The 17,513-nt window shown below is 41.8% G+C and overlaps 1 protein-coding gene across 7 annotated transcripts in view; it reads left to right on the top strand.

The window, feature by feature from the left end:
• NUP93 (nucleoporin 93) overlaps nucleotides 1–17,513 on the top strand; it is a 90,640-nt gene that overhangs the window by 27,912 nt on the left and 45,215 nt on the right. For 2 of the 7 annotated variants that reach the window (XM_074314838.2, XM_019754078.3), the window contains exon 1: nucleotides 11,211–11,571. The exons of 4 other annotated variants lie outside the window; for them this stretch is intronic. The gene's annotated coding sequence lies outside the window, so the exon portion shown is untranslated. Of the gene's footprint in view, nucleotides 1–11,210; nucleotides 11,572–13,014; nucleotides 13,206–17,513 lie in introns of those variants that run through there. One more of the 7 variants, XM_019754085.3, reaches the window with a different exon arrangement.

The raw sequence follows: 17,513 nt of genomic DNA, 5'->3' as shown, positions 1-17,513 counted from the left end.
CCAAGTGGTTGGAGGAGCAGGAATCATTGTCCGTAACAGACTTGCACCCTCTCCTGTCACAGCCTGGACACCTCCTAACTCTTGAGTGAGGGCTGAGGAAGGTAAACATTAAATTTGGGATTTTGAGAGTGTGAGAACTGAATGGCTTTAGGATTGAAAATTCACTTTTCCTCCTAATTACAAAAGTAAGACATGCTTAATTCAGAGAACTCGGAAAATGACTCAATAGTTCTTTCTCAAGGGCTGTATTGCCCCTCGAAGTTGCTGGACAGCCACCATTTGGGAGTATTCAATTATTTGGACTTGGTACTTGAGACTGTAGAACATGTATTTGAAATGACAAGGAAAATAGACTTATTTTAACAGAGAGGTGAGGAATTAGTCCATGAAGCATGTGTTAGAGATAGACTATAAAAATGACTCATTGTTTAGAATTGGTCAATTCCTGTAAAGTGATATGGTCTTTTCCTTTAGTCTGTAATGGAAAAGCTTCCTAATGTGTGACAAGGGATCTGAGACATGCAGATTTCATAAGCAACCATTATTACATCATTTCACTTTCCCCCTCAAACCACTTGGAAGAAAGGTTTTCGAGAAAGTTCTGTGACTTTGCCCTAATTTGGAAGATTTAGGGGGAGGTAACAAGCCAGGAATTTTATGTGAAATTTGAGGAGCACAGTATAGTAACCCTTCCGTTTGTGTAACACTTTGCAGGGGGTATTAACCCACCACCGCCTTGTTCCTCACTGCAGTGTTTGAGTGGGTGTCGCCATTATCTTTATTAGAAGGGGAATAAATTGAGACGCAGATAGGGAGATTAGTTAATATCAAAGGTTGAACTTGAACTCAGATACTTCTGATACCGTGGCCTGTATCCATATTATCCTGCCTTGCTGTGGAAGCCCTAAGGGTGGACTAGTTCAGCAAATTCCACTTTTTTTTTTTTGCCGAGACACTAAGGTAGTTCTTTTACCACTGGTCAAGTTTCTTGATGTTTTGGTCCTTTCTTTCCTCTCAGACCTATTTCTTACCTGTTTTCTTTGAAGAGACATTTCCATTTATTTCCATGTGAAAGGTTTGCTGGTTAAGAAAACCAGTTGTAGGGATAAAAATGCTACTTAGAAGAGTAATACTGTAAACTGAGTAGTGACAAACCTCATTTTTTCCATCTGGGATTCACTTTGGAACAAAAAGTGATTCTGACGTTTATTGCTGCTCTGACATAGTTTACAGATGCCCTTTATGTGAAGGGGCTCAGGGTTTCTTGAGATTTGTCACAGTCGAGCCTTGCAGCCTGGTTTATGCTGTATGAGTAGGTCAGTGGTCCAAGCACATGCAAAGTAGCGAACTGGAACACATGTCATATTTGAAACTAGGTGGGCTAGACTGGCAGGGTTTACGGCAGATTGGGGGACAGGATTTCTGTTTTTGTTTTTGCCAGTTTTTCGCTTTCTGTTCACTCTCCCTCCCTTCCTCCCTGTGTCCTTCCTTCCTTCCAGCTGTCCTCCTTTCTTCCATTCTTTTTGTCTGTTGTTTTTGTCTTCTCCTTTGAGTCTTGCTGTCCTTCTGTCCTTTGCGTCCCTTTTTCTCTGTCCCTCTCCCCGCATCCTTTCAGACTGGCTGACGGCCCGAGCAGCCAGTACCTCCTTTTTTTCCATCAAGTATTAGCTGTGAAATCGTAGCTGTTAGGTGATTCCTGCAGCCTGGCAGCAGGTACCCCGAAGTTTGCTCTGGAGAGACGGGTTCTGTGGGGGCCTGGCCAGGGCTGGGCCTCTTCCTCGGGTGCCCTTGGTACTTGTGTTTTCTGCATTTGCAGACCCCAAAGAAGTGGCATTTAGTTTCTCCATCTAGCTAACCTGCTCATGTTTGGCTCTTTTAATGGGTACCCTGACGTGCGTTGCCTTATTTTGGGCCCTTGCCTAAAGCCTCTGCTAATATCCTACCTTTGTGTTTTTGGTGCCTGACTCAGCTTGCTGTCAAAGGTGTATAAGAGTTTTCTGTTGTCGTGCATAGCAAAAGGATTGATGACACGTTAAAGCCAAATCCTAAGTAGAGGGCATGATGGGGAAGCAAATGGCCAAAGGATATTTAATTTTGTTTCTCCTGTGTTAGGAATGAAGTTACAAATTAATCTGGCTCCCAGCTTCTTATGTGTCCTTCACCATTTGTTAACTGTTCATCCTACTAGCTCATTTTGTGGGGAGGGGGAGTGTTAAGGAATGGGGTTTATTTTGGAGCAGCAGACATATTGCAGAGCCCTTCAGGCGTCTCGGTTTTTCTCGGGGAGTTAGGAAGGGAAAGGAGCTGCAAATCTCATCTTCGTCTTTGTGTTAGCTTTCTACCTCTAGTTGGTTTCATTTCTTTCTCCATGCTCCTCATGCCCTCAATACCTTTGGCAGCTGGAAGGACGCTCCTGCCAGTCTTTCTAAAGAGCGGTCTGGACCAGCAGCTTCAGCATCACCTGGGGACTTGTTAGAAATGCACATTCTCAGGCCCTGTTCCAGACCTGCCGTATCCAAATCTCTGTAGGTGGGGCCCAGAATCTGAGACCCACCAGGTTAAGTGATTACAGAATCTAGGGCAGGTAAACCCTGCTTTTCTTGCCCTGTCTGCTAACTTTTAACCCACCCGTGGATCAGTGCTGAACTTGCAGCTTGCAGAGCCGTTTATTTAAGTGTTTGAGTCTGTAAAGAATTTGATACCACCCTCGTTTTTATCACTGCTTCATCAGGACACAGTGGTCCATAAAATACATGCTTAAAACTTACATATGTTAAAAACGTATGACTTGGTCGTTTATTGTTTTTTCACCGTGGAGGTGTTGACTGTGATACTGAGGTGGTAGCTCAAAACACATGCCTGGAAAACAGCCGGAGCCGGAGAGGACGGGAGAAAGGGAGACAGGAAAGGGAAGCGAGGGATTAATAGTCCCATCCTGGTCAATCGCCTCTGACGTCTGGGAACGGAGGTGCTGGGGATTCCGCAAACGTTAATAATTCCTGAATGGACGGTGCCAAAGGGAGGCCTTAAACCTGGTGTCTCAGCAGACTAAGTCCACGTCTGCCAGCCCAGACGCAGGAGCCAGGAGAGATGAAAGACGGATTCAATTTTATTCACTAACCCGATTTTCTCTGCCTTTGTCCTTAGCTCCTCTCATCCTCATTTTGTTTACCTTTTCATTTGTTTCTCTCTGTACCCGCCCCCTCCCACATTGAGTGAGTTCTGGGCCCTTGGGTCTACTGTTAATGACATTAGCTTTTACTTGTCCTTAGCTCGTAGTGACAACAGATGCCATGAGAGAAAGCAGAGAGGCAGAATAAGTATTTCCTTGGAAATGTCTAAATCAGTCTGCATATTTGAAAAATGTATTAAAATGTGCAGCCTGTGTTATAAAAATCACTTGAAATGACTTCTCTTTGCTTTGAAGAGTAATTCTATTGTATATGCAGTTGAAGATATACAGTGTTGTCATTTCATATAGGTCTGGTGGCATTTTCCCATTTTACAGATGAGAAAACTGAGGCATGAGGTGAATGGCTTGCATAGGGTTACCTAGAACCCATTTCTTTTGACTCCAACTTCAGTATGCTTTCCATTAGACTTAATTATCTCTTGCTTTTAGAAATTGTGTAGTATCGGGGATTAAATAGAACTTACTTAGATTAGGCTCAAATAATATATAGGTAGCTACACAGGAACACTTCAGATTAATTTCTAAATGTAAATTTGCCAGGAAGCACCACAGTCAGAAATGTCATGACGATCTACAATTGTGTAGACATTTCCAGAGCTTCTGAATAACAACCTTCAACAACTTAGAGGTTAATAAAATGTATGTTGACACTTAACTCTGTGTATGATGCTTTGTTAAGCACCCTAAGTCAACTTAATGATAGTCTCCGTCTTCAGATTTTCAGTGTTAGGTTTACTTGAGGGGGATTCGGCTACTTGAAATGTCCCAGTATCGACTTCAGGATGTGAGATGTTAAAGTAGTAGAACTGGAAGTGTCTTAGTGACCTCAGTGGTTTGCTGGAGGACTTCGTGGTAAGAAGCATGTTAATAAAACTGGACCATTGTTTTAAAAATGATTTCCACCCATGTAACTGCTGGAAGGCTGGCAGAGAGAAGAATGGTGTGGGAAAACAGATTTTAAAATCAGCCTAATTTTCAAGTACTGTTTTAGAATTGCAGAGCCTTATGTTCTCATTACAGAGATGAGAAGGGTGCCATACAGAGATGAAGACCCGACCCCATGTTTTACAGGGCAGCATACGTTCCAGGGGCCTTAGGCATGACCACCCGTGTCACTGGCCTTGACTGTTGGTCCTGACCCGAATTGGGGGGTGATGAAAGGCACACCTCCTCTCTCCTCTCTCACCCCTTCATATGGGGCCAGCATCCTACAGGGCATCACCGTGCTTGCTATTTCAAATTCGTTCTGTTGCTATTGCTCATGTAATTTTTACCCTGGTTATTTTCTTTCCCTTTTTTTCTTGAGGTTTGCTGCATGCTTGCATATAATTTTATTACATCTTGATTTCAAATTTTATTTGCTTTTAGGAATGCTATATTCAACTTTATAATAGGGATTAATGAGAAAATAGAATTCTACCTGCAATTTTCCTTCATAGAAAAATTTCAAGAACCTGTTTTATATGTCAGTGAATTTGAAATTCTAACCAGGTAATGGAATACAGTTTTTCCCTTGTTTAAACCATTGTGGATTGGGTAATTTTAGTAATCCTTTTTCTGTTGAGGACTTAAGGAGTCTTAAAAAAAAAAAAATCAGTTTCTAGCCTCATCAGTGTTTTCTAGCTAACAGCAGAAATAGTAAATATGTATAGCAAAAAAAAAAAAAAAAAAGAAAATTAAGGTTTTAGTGTCTTTTCTCTAAAATAATAGTAATAATACGGTGTACCCTGCCTGCTTTAGTAAGCAAATCCGAACTCTCAATATCTGCATTTACAAAAGCAGTCTCTGGGCGATATTTAGCTTTAGTATTCCTTCAAATAACAGCTTCCCTGCTGAATTTAAAATAGAATTTGTTTAAAAGAATTCTATTTACAATCAACCTGGTAAGAGATACATCTGTTGTGTAAAGTACATTGGTAACAAGAACTAGCAAGCTAGAAGCTGTTCTTTTGTATCTGCCACCATCCCCCATGTGATAACTTAAGATTCCATGAAATCTGGGGCTCAGGCACTCCCCAGAGCAGTTTTTCTTGGTACAGTGTCCCATAGTGCTGTGCAGAGAGGTCCGTAAGCAAGAAACCCAGATCCTGAACCCAGGACCTGGACCAGGTCACTTTGTGACCTCGGCCACAATCTGAGTTCCTTTGTGCTGTGTTTCGTTAATCTGTGCCACAAGGGAAATGAATTGCCCCTGAAATTTGGTGGCTATGACTGTGATAAATCTTCGTATACTTTATTATTTCGTTTATTTTTTTATTGAGGTAGAGCTTCTGCATATAGTCTACAAGTTCTTGCCAAAATCATGTTTTCCCTCTATCGAAACACTAAGGCTTGATAGAGGCTGTGTGTGTGTGTGTGTGTGTGTGTGTGTGTGTGTGTGTGTGTGTGTGTGACAGAGAGAGAGACAGACAGACAGAAGCGGACTGACAGCCGTCCTCATTCTGAGCTTCTGAAACCTGGGACAGCAGTGAATTGCCCCCGAGGAATATTTGAAGCGAGATGCTTCCTCCTCCCATTTTAGCTTATTTCATTAGTAACTGCATTTACTGGGGAACTACTTCTTGAAAACATGTTTAAAGTGGCAATCTTTCTCCTGAAATTACTTTCACCCACGAGGGTTAAGCTTCCGGCCCACCTCTAAACCCTGCTCCCACCCTTTGTGGTTTCTGGGCATGCTCAGGGCAGAGGAACTCCTCAGCTTCTCCAGGCAGAGCGAGCTTTCTTTTCCCTGTTGTTTCCTGACCCCTGGGGAGACAAGTTTGCATATGAGCAACAGAGAATCACCATAATTTGTTTTACTGCTAAATAAAGACATGCAGAAATCCCTTGATTTTTATTGACTGCCCAAGTCTGGTGGTCCTCGCTTAAAACTACTCAAGGTGAAATGTCACTGATAAAATGAGCAGGTTGCTTTTTCATTCTCAGTTGATTGGGCAGGACAGATCAGCTGTGACTGCCACGCCACTGACTTTGAGCCGGGACCCGCTCGTCTTCCCCGAACCTCCTTGGCTCTAGATGCAGCTGAGCAGGAAGCCTGCTTGGGAATTGAAGACGGTTGGTATGATGCTTAGTCACAAAGAAGAGTTTGGTGCCTCTGTACATTGGCCAAGAACCACATCAGCATTTGTCTTACTACCTACAGCTGCAATTAGCTCAGGGAACTGAAGAGATTTGAGAGAACAGACAATCAGCAAAAGTAATATTTAGCTTCCGTCGAAGCAGTTGTCTGCATCTCCCGCGAAGGGGGCCCAGTGAATACTAATATCAATCAATGAAATGGTTTTGTTGAGTGCCCATTAAGGACGGCACTATGGTGGGCACTGAGGATGATTAGAATAAACATGAATTCTAGATACTGCCCTCTGGAAGCCCATTGTCTTCTACCTGGAGAGCCAAGACTGACATTCCTACAATAGGAGTAAACTGTCCGACACAGAGTAAGCAACAGGCCTGGGTGCCGTGAGAGTCTAAGCGCCGTGGGAGTTCAGAGGAGAGGGAGGGGGTCGTGATGAGTGAATTTTGGGGTAGTTGGGGTAGAACCCCTGGAACAGACAGGCTCCTAATGGGCCTTGAAAGATTAAATGGCTTTAGCTTGCAGGAAGTGAAAGAGGATCCGAGAGTGAGGACCTAATTAAAGTCAGGGAGGTGAGAACACAAGTTATGTGCTGAGAAATAGAATGTGTTTGGAACGGGGGCATCAAATGTGGAAGGAGTGACTGCCAGGCAATGGAGCGCGGGCATTACTAGCCGGTGAAAGTTTTGGAGCAGGTGAGTGTCAGGAAAGGAGGGAGGCTGTGGGAGTTGGCTTGCCCAGGGGCGGGCAGGATACCTGCTGAGCTGTTGAGAGGCAGTGGTAGTAATCCAGCCAGTGATGACGGCCAGGTCCAGGCTGGTGGCTGAGAGGACAAGACAGAGAGGACAAGATGTGTGAGAGACTCGGAATAAAACATCCGCCACACTGGATGCCTGATGGACTTGAGAAGGATATTCAGAAGTAACTCGAGGTTTGTAGCGAGGAGAAGGGTTGGTTATTGGTCGTGGCTGAGAAATTAGGAAGATGAACTAGATGGAGTGTTGAGATTTAGTATGAGTTGCTGATGTTCGGGCAAGACATCACCATGAAAATGCCCCTGAAACATGTAGAGATGGGGTAAGAAAGTACCGCTCAGAAAATCGCTCCAGAAAGAATTTTCCAGAGCCGCTGGTCTAGAGGTAAGAGTTGCAGCAGTAAAAATGAATATGGTGTTTCCTCAAAAATAAGACCAAATCTTACATTAATTTTTGCTCCAAAAGACACATTAGGGCTTATGTTCGGGGGATGTCATCCTGAAAAACCATGCTAGGGCTTGTTTTCCAGTTAGGTCTTATTTTCGGGGAAACATGGCATATAGGAGGGGGAATACATATATAGCATGGGGTAAGGGAACAGGGTCTCAGCAAGGAGAGAGGAGGCAGCAGGTTGGTGATGGTGGGCTGGGAAGGGAGCCAGGATCCAGCTGTGCCTCAGAAGCCTGGAGGCTGGGGGATAGCAGTTGCCCAACCTCACATGGCCTCTCATTCTTAACTCTTAAAAGCACTTAGCCACCAGTGATATTACTTCCCAGCAGCCCATGGAGCCTGGCAGAAGGCAGCACAGAGCTCACCAGGGCTCTGTAAAAGTTTCATTTCTGGATAAAACCATGTACAGTTCAGCTGGTGGTTGTCATAATTCTACCGAGGCACACAATCTCAGTGACTTCCCTTTTCTGTTCTATAATCTTGTTTAATAATGGGAACAGGTAAATGAAAAGGGGGGTACTAAAGCCACACCTTCAAAAATGTCTCTTCATCCTTGGTGTGTTTCAAGCATGGGCCTAAGGAAACGAGCTATCTTCCTCCTCTTTGTTTTTTTTCCTACTCAGAACTTTTTCAAGCCAGTTAACTACAGGAGGGGAAGGTCAGAAAGTCTGTGGAATCTGAATATCTTAAGTTGGAAGAAGTGTTCCAACTTTTTTAGGAAAAACTCTTTCTTTCTTGGTTCTATACCTGGACTTACTTCGCTGAGTTCTTTAATGGACTCATTGAGAGAATCTATAGAGAGATGAAAATAGAAATAACAAACTTGAAACTTTTCTATTAAAGATTACAGTGAGCTCTAAGGAACTATCTGAAGGCATGCTTTGTGGGAATCTTATTGGAATACTGTTTGAAAATTCAAGCCATCACTTGAAATTTGGAGATCTTTCAAATACAGAGACCTTAATATACTTTGGTCATTGTGATAGTAAGATCCATCCGTCTTTACACTTCTGGGTGTCTGGATTTTTTATAGAGTGTGTGTGTCTGATGTCTGAGTTAGCTGCTGTTGTCGTTCAGAGTGGTGCAGTGCTCAGAGGATTTCAGAAAGCTGGTGTCAGATCCCCTTTGGTAGAAAGGATTACACATCATCTCTGCATTTGTAGTAGCAAGCGCATTTTTAATCCTTATATTAACAAGTGCTGGATCCGCTAGTTGTCTCCCTTTTCTCTTTGTTTTAGTTTTTTGGTGCTTAGGGCTATGAAAAGCCAAAACACAAAATGAAACGAGGACTACTAAATAGACATTCAGGAATGGATCAGTGTATGTGCAGCTAGTGATGAAACAAGTGAGAAGTACCTCCTTTGTAAGGTGGCTTCTTCCCAACGCATTCACGATCTCCACATACATACTGGTACATATTCAGGCATCGGGGGTCTGAGGCAGGTTGGTTGGTTAATGCTTCTCAGCACCATCTTCTCAGAGTCCTTTGCAATCAGAATATTCTGCCACTCATCTGGTTTCCTTGGGAGACTTACTCAGAAATTGGGGGAAGACGGAGTCTGAGCTGATTTACAATTCATTCTGCGTAGCATAAATATCCTCTCAATTTATTTGTTGGCCGGACTGATGTGGAAAAACCTCTTAATAGTGACTCAGCAAGGGTGTGTGTGTGTGTGTGTGTGTGTGTGTGTGTGTGTTTATTTTTAAGTAATTAAAGGGGGTTTTCTCACTCCCCTGTAGTGAACTTCACAGGGCTCCCACAGGAATAGTTTTAACCATCGGTGAAATGGTTTGACTGTAACCACACTGGGGTCTTTGGGTTCTTTTTTTCCCTTGTTCCTTCCATCCCCAGGCAGAGAGAGACACTATGCTCCAATGCAGTATTTATTTGATCCCAAACAAAAAGAGTTTGCTTCTTGCACTGGTTCAGAGAGAGGTCCCCCAGGATTGTCTTTTGTTCAGTAATTGGAGCATAAGCTGAGCCTGGTTAATTTCAAAGCTACCCCCAGCACAGTTTCTCCCCCTCTCCTTGTGCAGTTTCTGAGCTGCTAGTGGTACCTTGTATTGGGTCTGGAACAAAAAAAGCTGGAATTGTTGAATGTTCGCTACAACAACTGTGACATCTGCTGTGGCACCGAGTAGCACTGTTGGTGCGGTTAATTTTACGTTAGGGGAAGAAACAAAACTAGAAGGCTCTTCGGCTTTACAGCGCTTGTTAACACGTGCACCCTCAAATTATGCATTTGGTGCTATCACAGTGAATAAAACAAAGGAAATCATGAGTTGATTTTTATGTTAGTAACATAAGTTCTTTCATTGTTATTCACTGTTCAGACACCAATGTGTTCCTATGTTCATTCTCTTTTGCTTAGTTTTCTCTTTTTTTATAAAGTAGAAATGTCTGAAACAGCTCAGCTCTGAGCATTTAATTGGCAAAAGTTCTGATAGAAGAAATATAGGTTAAACTATATTGGTTGTTTTTCTTTTAAAGCAATGAAGTCTTTAAGTTAGTTCTGCTTCTTTAAATAACCAAATTGATGATTGTACATGAATAAGAACCTTAAGTATCAAATTCTAGATGCTAAGTAGCCAAGTTAATATTTGTATAAAAATATATTATGAAATTGGCAAATGCCATGTGTTCTTCAGGTTCTGCAGTATAGGTGTTGGTTTTGCACCAACAGATTGCAATCATAGGCTTTGTGAGTTTTGTGTTTGAAGATGAAGATGAAAGGGGCTTTCTCCCGATTTCTCTTTTGTAATCTGCACAGAACGACAGCCCACTACCTGCCCAGCCACACTTTAATCATCCGGAGCCTGGTTCTCAGGACGGTTTCATCTTTGCTTTTTCGCAGCTTCCCGGTAATTGCACAGTTGTTTGCGGCATTGAATTTATTTTAGTGACAATGAAAAACACGTTAGTGTTTTAATGTAGTCTTTAATTTTTAGGTTATGCATTAAAACATGAAGGGGAAAAAGATGCATTTCTGAGGAACACTTTTAAAAACCATTATGGTAGAATGGGAATATTCATTACTTACACATCATATATTTTCCCCTAAATGTTGTACAAAGAAGTGACAGTTGAGCTGAGCATATGTTAATAAAAGGTCTGCATTTTCCTGTGTCACTGACAGTTTCATTGGCTGTATGTTTCTGCAATGCAAATAACCTCGGTTCTGTTCAAAGCTATAATTAATCTGAATAGTTATTTAAGCAGTATCGAAATCTTTTAACTACTGAGAGGCCAAACATTTAAGATGGTGAATTTACTGTTCTATTTGAAGGACAGTGCCATTGATGAGGGCACAGTCATCTTAGATGCTTGTGTATGTTCGAGCTGTACATACTGTCGGCTAAAATGGCAGAATCTGTCTGCTGCTGTATAAAATCTTTTAACTACCATTTATTTTAGCATCATGGCATGTGCAAATTCCTGCTGCTCAGTTAAGGGACCAGCTTCACAACTGGTTTTACAATCTGTGGCTATAGCACTGCATCACAATGCAGCAAATGCATTTTCCACGTTAACCAAACATGACAGCTGAAACGATTATTAACCATGCAAGATGTCGGAAGTCATCAAAAATTCACATCAGAGTAATTGCAGTGGCTTGGGCTGGGGAAAAAAATGTATCATAGCATTCCTTGCCTACATGTTGTCTCTCCCCCTCTTAAATCTTAACTTGGTACAGTCCGTTAACAATAAAATACCCTTCTGTAACCTATAAACTGTTACTCCCATCAGTTTGTGCTTTCAAACTGGTGGCTGACTTCTCTGAATTTGTGTAGAGCAGCACGGATGGGATGCAGTGCCCTGGGGGCTGCAGGGCACCCTTTTTAAGGGGACCGTGCAATCTCATTGTCTAATTGCAGCCTTGCGTGCTCCAGTCATATCAACCTTGCAGGATGTTCTCTTCCTTTTCCTTCTCTCTTCTCGTTCCCCCCCGCCCCTTCGCCAAATTCTGGCTGTTTGGAGTGGGAAAAACTTGAGCACTGGTTCCAACAGAGCTCATCCCACACAGAAGGTATGGAAGAGCTGCAGTGACCAACAGAACAGCCTCGACCGGTCTGTAACTCCTTCCATTTCAGAGCTGCAGGTAGGATTGCCTGTGTTGTGGAAAGAAATGAAGATCAGTGCACCCTAGTAAATAGAGGGACAGCATGTTGTTGCAGTACCTGAAAAGCAAGGTCTTAGTCTGTTTAAAATTTTGAGATAGATTCAGAAACATGTAACTCATTTGATAGAAAAAGTACTTGATTCTCCTGAGACTTGTTCGGATTTGTGCCTTGTCATTCTAATATTTTTCTTAAAAAAAAAAAAAATCTGTTGGGTGGGGCAGAGAGATACTTGCTTAAAGATTTAAGTGGTTACTTAGGATTTTTGTAGACTTCATCTTTAATAAATAAGTAGTGTGGACTTTCTTTAGGATGTTTTAAAAAGATCCACGTAAAGTATAGAATTCTTTATACGACATAAAAATATTAAGGTATAATTTCTTTTCTTTGCTAAACCCAGATCCTTCTTTGGGATTGTAGGTGACTATGTGTGTGTGTGTGTGTGTGTGTGTGATACCTGACCAAGGAATTCAGTCATTTACATTTTGTTGTAGGGAAAAAGTGCTATTAAAGATATTTGGAATTATCTTCCAGGAAATGCTTTAGCATAAGGCTTTACATGAGAAGAAGTAAATCTTAATTCCAAAGTTGTGGATTCTTAAGTAGTATTAAGTGTAGGCAATTTCAATTAAGGTCATTTCTATTCCTTTTTTAAATTCATCCTCAAAATAGTGTGTTATGAGTCCTTTAAGTATGTTTCAAATTTTTGGTGTAGAGAATGTGATTTGTGTAAGTGAAATGAAAACTTCCTAAGTCATGTAAGCATTACCTGGAGGGTAATAAAATTATAAATGTTGCTTTGACACTTTTAATACCTTGATTAATATCAGAGATAAAATGCTTTTAAATTCAGCGTTAAAAAACAGCTTACTTGATGTCTTCCCTTAAAAACATCAACAACAAAAAAAGACAATGATGTACAGCTTTTTAGCCCAAGGAATGTATTTGTATCATGGGACCCATAGGGTCTGGACTTCTTCCTGAAGCGTGGACTTGGAAATTGCTTACCTAGTTGAGAGATTTAGCTCCCTTCAGAGGTCTGGGACTTTCTGTGCGCTTTAACAATAGGAAGACTTGAGGAGCTGTCAAGTGGGGAATGGAGGAGAGCAGCTCGGGGAAGGGAGAGGAACCGTGAGAATTTTGCTGGTCTGGATTTACCCAAGACCAAGATTCCCTTAAAACTCTGACCCGGTGCAGCATTGCAAAGAATTGATTTCTGAGATGAGACAATGAGCTGTGGTTTGCATTTTGTAAAGATGGAGGGAATCTCTAACACTGACCCTGGATGGGAGGTGACTCAATTATCCGTGCCTTGGTACAATTGCAAATTATTTTCCTTTGTCTGAAGTGGGTGGATGCCAGCGCCTTCATCAGATCTCCTTAATTTAGTGTATGGAAAATATCTCAGCCACCATTTTTAACAATTAGCTGTATCCTGGTTGAGGTGAGCTGGGTTCTGAAGGCATCTGCAGGGCCATTTCATTTACAGTAGGTTCTGTGCCCTGAGAGCTTTGTTACTGTAAAACTCAGAAAACGAATTTGCGCACTGTGTGGAAGAGTTCTCTAGGAGGGTGGAGAACATTGCCAGAAAGAAAATGGAATCCTTTTGTCTACAGTAAGTATTTCTCATACTTACATAGTGGGGAGAGGTTGAAAATTTGTCTTTGGTTGAATGGGCAAAAAAAAATTTTAAATGAATGCTTCAAATATTAAAGGTGTAACACAGAGGTTCTTGGATATATTTTGTTATGTATATGTTAGAAACCAAAGGTGATAATATATACTTGAAATATAGGTTTTATGAATGATTTTAACATACGCTTTTAATTAATTATTCATTGGTAATTTAAGTTAATGAGAGGTATGAATTTATCAGTAGTCAAAGATGAAAATGACACTTGAGAGAAAAAAGAAATCTAAATATGATATATTTAAAAGAGTTCAGGCTTCTTTTCACCGTCTTTCACACTTTGTTTTCCATTCCTGAAGAAAATTGCTTGATTTTAGGTTTTGTTTTTTTTAGAAAACACTTCCATGATTTATAATAGCTGATTAAATATATAAGAAACAATGTTTTAACACAACAAGATTTTATCCTAAAAGAGTCAATAGATTGGGGTTTTCACTCTTATTAATGAGGCTTTTTAGTGCTTTGTGTTTAATATTAATAGTTGTGACTTCGGAGCTACTTGTAGGAAACTCTTGTTTGTGATTGTAAGCTTAGAAATCTTGAGTCTTAAAATTAATTGGATTTGACTGGCTTATTCCTTTGTTCCTTTATGCTGTTACTAAGAGGAAACAAGTGGATTTTAACTTTGATTTGTATGTTTATCTTTTTAAAGACACTTAACCCTGAAGACTTTATAGTAAATGCATTTTACAGTAAACTGTACCATGAAGAATTTGCTCACAATGCTTTCATAGCTGTTCCAGGAGTTGAATCTTCACAGAACTGGGTATCTGAGAATCCTTTTAATTGATACCAGATTTATAAAGGCAGCTGTTCTTTCAAGTCTTGTTGACTAGCCGTTGTCCAGCCTATTCATTGAATGTTATGTTTTTGAAACCAAAGGAGAGGAGGATTTTCACATCAGTCTTTTCACTGAAATACGAAGGCTCAGTTCTCATAAGCTCTGTTTAGGAGATTTACAAAGATTCCATAAAGCTTGCAAAAATTTTATGCTTGAAGTATAAAAGCCTAGATCCCAATATAATTCTTTTACTTCTGGGAGGGACATTTGATATATTAATTGTTTAGATACATGGTATATAGATATATAGAATGCAAAGAGATTCTTTCCCCTTCAACTTTATAAGACTTGCGCTTGGGAATAAAAGAGTTTCAGGGCAGCAAATTAGAACTCCATTTTAATTGCAGCTTTGCTTGCATAAAATATTTGATCCGATGGCATGAAGGGACTCACAGAGACTTCCTTTGAAATTTTTAAAATAAAACGTGATTGAAGATTCTGGTCTAATTTTCTTTCTCTGGCTTTATGTAAGCTGTGTGTGTACTGGGTACTCTGGGGTGATAGCAGAGGCCCAGTTGCTTCATTTTCTTTGCCTCCACCATGGTGTACTCAAGTTTGGCTACTCGGAAGAGGTTCTCCTTTCTGGTACTTGTAGGCGATTCCCAAATCTCTTCCATCTGGAAGCTCTTCCGTTTTCTCATGAAGTGGTAGCCTGGCTAGTAGTCAAGAGTCAGGGGCTGGTTCTTTGGCCATTAAAAAAAAAAAGTATTCCTATCAAACCCTGGAATGCTCTGGCTGTGCCATAATGGAGACAAGCAAGCACGTCGGCCTGCCCGCTAGGCACTAAGATGGCAGCGAGGAAGGAGGAAAATGGCGGCACCAGAACTCTGTGATAAGAGGAGAGCTGCACGTGAGTTATTTTCCTTCGGTCAAGTTTGAAGTCACCTCTTCTAGTAGCACCGTCTTGACCAATTTACAGTTACATTTTATTCTGTTAGATGATAGAAACTTTGAGATTTTCCTGAAGTAAAGACCTAATTAGCACTTATATGTAGATAGCTTCTGATTGCTGCTTTTAAGAAATTGTTGACAAATATGGATAAAGTAAATTTTAAATAGGTGTTTTATGTAACACTTCTGAAATTCCTTGCTTTGTGCTTTCTTCTCCTCCTCCTCCTCCTCCTTCTCCTTTTTTGATGTAGAAGCTTACTCCTTCCAATATAGGATGGATATTCAGAAAACAGGACCGTATGCTTTGCTTTTCCTTTATGGCAAGATGAAACTAGCATTCCTGTGAAAATACGGTATTTGATTCTGATTTTCATTCTAGTGCTTTGTGGGCTTTGGTTATTTTATCTTTAAAATATATGTCAGCTGCCTTCAAAAACAAAGTTTATTGTAATTTCAAGGTGTGGGTTAATTTGGAATAAACTATAGTTTTAGTGGTAGTGACAATGCTAATTCCTCACCTGTTCCCACCTCTCATGGAGTTGGAATTTCTGGAGTTGGCCGTATGTAGTACAGTCAGTTCATCTTTCAGTTAGGTAAAATAAGGTTGACTGTAGTTAAACAACTTTCTCAAGGTCATCCATCTGGAAAGCAGTCATATTTGCCCTCGATCCAGGCTACCTGGCTCCAAGTCTGTGCTGTGCTGTGTCTCTGTCTGCATTTGTCTCCATCTCTTTCTGTTTGTGGGCTCACTGGTGACTGATAGATCTGATGGGTTGAGCTTTCAGCAAAGTCCTGCCAAAAATGACTTACTGAGCTGTGCTTGGAGTCTTCCTGGGCCTGTGTTGTAGATGATATGCATGAACAAATTGATCATTTATAAACAGATATTTAAAAATAAGGTGTATGCTGCAAGTCAAGCCTTTGGGTCCATCGTGTTGGCTCGACACGAAGGGCGAAGTGCTTCTCTCTAGGATGGGCGCGGGGCGGCACATCCATCAGCTCTGAGCTGCTGTGGAGCGGGGCCTCCTGACGTGTCCTCCCAGCAGAGCACTCCTTTGCCTCTACGCTGAGGGGTCCCACAGTGCAGGGTTGCCCCTTCCCCTCCTAGTATGGATGGGCTGGCTGGAAGAGTCGAGCTCCCTGTCTGTTTCGGGCAATTTGTATTTGAAAAATGGTCTTGCCCTCTCTGCCCCTGTCGCTTGTGTTTGCCACTCCAGCTCAGCAGTGTGTGCTGTTTTCTGTACCGGTGGTGACAATGGTGAGTGGTGCATCCTGCAGTAGGCCCTCAGCTCTGACAGGGTTAAGTCAAAGCGTTTTCCAACTTCAGGAATGTTTGAGAGAAAGGGTGAAATTCCAAGTACTGTTTGCAGAGGAGTGTCATGACAAATTCCACTTAAGACAATGGGAAGTTATAAAAGAGATGGTCTCGTGTTTGTTTTAGTGGTCTCCAGACAAAAAAATTTGGAAAACATTTCTGAACAAGAGGAAGCTGCAGCAAAGCCAACGCTGTTTTCTATGACAGCCATGATGAGCAGTGCCCCACTCCCGTCAGCGTGAGCTGTGCTGCATAGCAGGAGGAGCTGGCATTTTCGACTGCAGTGTAAATGACTGACACCGTGGACCAGCAGGGAATTAATATGGCGCGTGGCTCCCAAACGGTGTCTTGACTAATAGCACTCCTGTGCTTGCTAAGTGGAACCTGAGGCTTAATCCTGAGCTCTGTGGAAACCCGCCTGATGAACACCGCTCAGCTCCCACCCGACTGGCTCAGAGACTCGCACTCTGCTATCTGTCCTTCTCACAGCCCCAAATCTTGCTTTTGTTTCCTGTTTCCAAAGGGAAAACACACTAGGTCTGACAAAGCAGGGGATCTGTGGGTTTTTGTTTTTATTTAAAATAATGTAGGGCTGTTTTAATGAATTGTTTTAGAGTGGGTTTGGGCGGCAGTGGCAGGGGATGTTGGCCCAGGATAAAGGCCGCTATTGATGCATTTCCATTTTATACTGTGCGGTTTTAGTACCCAAAGTTCCTTGAATGTGGACTAATCCATCTGTCAGATGGAGATCAGTTCCCCAAAGACAGTAAAACATTTCTATCGTCCCTTAATGTATCCTCCTTGTCTTATCTTTCTATCACCTTAGAGTGGCTGTGGGATTCCTACTGTTTAGCTCTAGTCATACCTTTGGGTGAGGAGAGCGTTCTGCTGCTGCTTTTTGAAGCCAGACATACTTTGACTCACTGTTTATTCCATTTGCAAAGCTAGGTTGGAAAGTTTTCTCTTCAGAATCCTCCCTATTCTTGTGTCCCCCAAAATTAGCCCTAGCAAGTGTGCTGGGTGGGGGTGGGAGTGGTGGGGAGGAGATAAAATGCTCAGAGTCGCTGTCCTTGCTTTCTCCCACGGGGCCACCTCGGCAGTCAGAGAGAAGTTGGCTAGCTGCCCGCCCTCTCCCTCTGGGCTTCTAGTGTTCTGCTCCCCACCACCCTGCCCCATTCAGGAGTGG

The sequence above is a fragment of the Rhinolophus sinicus genome, chromosome 8 (genome assembly GCF_057876585.1).
Source record: "Rhinolophus sinicus isolate RSI-liver-muscle chromosome 8, RSI-T2T, whole genome shotgun sequence".
Taxonomy (NCBI): Eukaryota; Metazoa; Chordata; class Mammalia; order Chiroptera; family Rhinolophidae; genus Rhinolophus; species Rhinolophus sinicus.
The sequence above is the reverse complement of the archived record's forward strand: the minus strand, read 5'-3'. Positions and strand labels throughout refer to the sequence as shown.